General features: G+C 36.8%; 1 pseudogene; it reads right to left on the reverse strand.

Annotated features, from left to right (window-relative positions):
- Nucleotides 1–672: 672 nt before the first annotated feature.
- Nucleotides 673–1,586, reverse strand: LOC118837200 (annotated as a pseudogene).
- Nucleotides 1,587–3,959: the final 2,373 nt, after the last annotated feature.

Here is a 3,959-nt window from a genome sequence, read left to right on the forward strand (position 1 = left end):
GGACCACTTGCAGAGTTGCAGAGTATTGCCAAATTGCATTGGCAGAGGGAGCTCCTCATCAAAGAGTTTCATTACAAGTGAAATCACCAGATCAGTTCCTAAGAAAAATGGGTTGCTTTAAAATGGGAGGATGAGTGCTTTTCAAATATAGGGAACAATTTTTTGAAGAGTAACTTTTTTATGTTTAATTTTCATTTTGTTTTTTCCCCATTACATGAAGACAAAAAATTTTAACATTCATTTTTTAAAAATTTGAATTCCAAATTCTCTCCCTCCATCTTCTTCCCCCTATTTTAGAAGACAAGCAGTTTCACATAAATTATACATGTGTAATCATGCAAAACATTTCCATATTAGCTGTGTTGGAAAAGAAAATGCAGAACCCAAATCTCCAAGAATAATAAAGTAAAAAACAGTTTGCTTCAATCTGCATTCTTTCTCTGGAGGTGGATAGCATTTTTCTTCAACAAGTCCTTCAGAATTGTCTTGAATCATTGTATTGCTGAGAATAGCTAAGTCATTCACAGTTGGTCATGATATAATATTGCTGTTCCTGTGTACAATGTTATTTCTGCTTATTTCACTTGCCTCAGTTCATGCAAGTATTCCCAGATTTTTCTGAAGGCATCCTGGCTCATCATTTCTTTTTTGTTGTTGTTGTCTAAATTTTTATTTTTATGTAGGGAAAAATCAAATATACATTTAACCCAATTTGGTTGCAAGTTCCTTACCTTTTGCCTTTTCCAGCTTGGCGATACAAGCCACCAATTTTGGACCCAGAACACTACCACCCCATTGTTGATGGATCTCTTCATATCTGTCATTGTAATTGGTTTTGATGGCTTCTACCAGCTTAGCCAGGGATCCCTTATCTTCAGGGTTAACCTGTGTGAAGGCAATGCTTGTGCAGGTCTTTCTGTGAACTAAGTGACCCAGTCTGGCTTTACTTTTGATAATACAGTAAGGAACCTCCATTTTCCAACACAAGTCAGGTAGGAAGTCTACTAGCTTAATGAAGTCCTCATTATGTGCAATTACTACCAACTTTGCTTTCTTGTTTTCTACCAGGGTAGTAACAGTGTTAACACCTGCTCTGACGACAGGCGGTCTCTTAATGGGGACATCTCCTTTGCCTGCAGCCTTGGGTTCAGCCCAGCCAGCAGCCTTTGCTTCTTATCTTGCTTTGTCTTGGGTCTATACTTGTGAGCCAGTTTAAGCAGTTGAGTAGCTGTCTGATGATCCAAAGCCTGGGTGAACTGGTTAATTACTGGTGGGACTTTCAAAAGCTTATAAAGGATAGACCTTTTACACTGCAGTCTGATGTACTGAGGCCATTTGATAAATTGAGTAAGGTCCCTTTTGAGCTGAATGTCCCGACCAATGCCAAAGTTCTTAGGCTGCTTCTCAAACAAAGGATTGACCACTTTCTTGGCCTCCTGCTTCTTTACTACACCAGGGGCCAGAGCCACCTTCTTTCCCTTGGCCTTCTTCCCTTTGGCATCTTGGCCAGCTGAATAAGAAAATTCATCATTTCTTATAGATAGTAGTAGTCCTTCGCAACTATATGACGCAAGTTGTTCAGCCATTCCCCAATTGATGGGCATCTATAGGGAACAATTTGAACAAAGGTACAACTCTATGACAGTCTAATATATATTATGGGGCTTTCAGGTTGACTCTTTTGCTTTATGAACGTGGAATGCCTTCATTCAACATCTCCTTGCCTTTTGAATGCCTATTTAACATTTATTTATTTAATATTTATTTAAACTCACTTATTTAATAAATCTTTCCTTGGAAATAACCTGCTCCAGATCTCATGTAACACTTTATTTTGTAGTACTCTGATGCATTTACCATTTAATGTTTATTAAATAGCTTGCTGCGTTAATGTCTTCTTGTCCTACTAAATTATATGCCCCTTGAGGGCAGGGATCATGTGTTTTCTGGTCTTTGCCTCTTGCTCACATGTAGCACAGTGTTTGGCACATACTAAACATTTAATAAATGTCTACTGATTGTCTTATTGATTAATAGATTGATTAGCAGACAATTAGAGATATATGCCTGGCATGGGAATTAGTGACCATTATCTACAGAAGTCACTTTTTTCTTATGTAGACCAAATTAATTGGTGCTTGGTGATTATTCCCTAGTTAATGGGCACGCACTTTGTTTCTAGTTCTTTCCTAAAACAAAAAATTCTACAACAAATGTTTTTGTACATATGAATCCTTTCCTTTTTTCTTTGGGGTATATACCTTATAGTGGTTTCTCCTAATCAAAGAGTCTAGTAGTGGGAATATTTATCAGTCACTTACCATGGGAATTAACTAATATCTTAAAGATAAGGATGACAATGAGAACATACCAAAATTTTTGGGATGTAGCCAAAGTAGTACTTAGGGGAAAATTTATATTTCTAAATGCTTCCATGAATTTTTAAAAAAAGAAAGGGCAGGTCAATGAATTGGGCAAGCAATTTAAAAAACTAGAAAAAGGACAAATTAAAAATATTAATTAAATGCCAAAGTAGAAATCTTGAAAATCAGAGGAGAGATTAATAAAATTTAAAGTAAAGCTGCCTATTAAACTAATACATAAAACTAGGAGGTGGTTTTATGAAAAAAAAAACTATAAAATAGGCAAACCATTGTTTAATTTGATTTTAAAAAGAAAACCGAATTACCAGTATAAAAAATGAAAAGGGTGGATGTACTAAGAGTGACTGGAGAAGGAAATAGCAAACCACTTCAGTATCTTTGCCAAGAAAATACCAAATGGGTTCATGAAGACTCAGACACTACTGACACAACTGATTAAGATGAAACTAAAGCAATTATTAGGGGCAAGTTTGCCCAAATGTATGCCAATAAAACTGAGAATTTAAGTTAAATGGATGAATATTTTTAAAAAATATATAAAATGGAGGGGTGGAGCCAAGATGGCAGCTTGAAAACAGGGACTCACTTAAGCTCTCCCCCAAATCCTTCCAAACACCTGTAAAAAATGACTCTAAACAAATTCTAGAGTTACATAACCCACAAAATAACACAGGAAAACAAGTCTCCAGTCCAAGATGGCCTGGATAGTCACTGAGAAGGGTCTATCACGCTGTGCTGGGAGCACAGCACAGCCCAATGTGAGCTGCGCCAGGACAGACCAGGCTGGAGTAGACTGGGGCAGAGCAGGCCTCAGAGCCCTGAATCACTGAGCTGTGGAAAACTTCTCAACCCACAAACGCCAAAGATAACACAGCGGGGCAGTGGGAAAACTGCTGGATCTGGGTGAGGGAAGTGTGTGGTCCACCTGCAGCAGGAGGGTAGAAACAGGGAGAATATTCGTAATTCAAACCCTTGTGAAAATCAATGCTGAAAACTAAATATATTAAATAAATAAAATAAAATTTAAAAAATCATATACCACAGCTTGTTTAGTCATTTTCCAATCGATGGGTTTTCCTTTGATTTCCAATTCTTAGCCACCACAAAAATAGCTGTTATAGATATTTTTTGTACAAATAGGTCCTTTTCTCTTTTTTTGGATATCTTTGGGATAAAGACCTAGCAGTAGTATTGCTAGGTCAAAGCATATGCACAGTTTTATAGCCCTTTGGGCATAATTCTAAATTGTTTTCCAGAATGGTTGGATCAGTTCACAACTACCCTAACAGTGCATTAGCATCCCAGTTTTCCCACATCCTCTCCAACATTCAGCATTTTTCTTTTTTTGTAATATTAGCCAATCTGGTAGTTGTGAGGTAGTACCTCAGAGTGATTTTAATTTGCATTTCTCTAATCAATAGTGATTTGCAGCATTTTTCCATATGATCATAGATTGCTTTGATTACTTTATCTGAAAGCTGCCTGTTCATACCCTTTAACCATTTATCAATTGGGGAATGACTTCTATTTTTACAAATTTGACTCAGTTCTCTATATATTTGAGAAATGAGGCCT

This window comes from Trichosurus vulpecula, chromosome 2, assembly GCF_011100635.1.
Source record: "Trichosurus vulpecula isolate mTriVul1 chromosome 2, mTriVul1.pri, whole genome shotgun sequence".
Classification (NCBI taxonomy): domain Eukaryota; kingdom Metazoa; phylum Chordata; class Mammalia; order Diprotodontia; family Phalangeridae; genus Trichosurus; species Trichosurus vulpecula.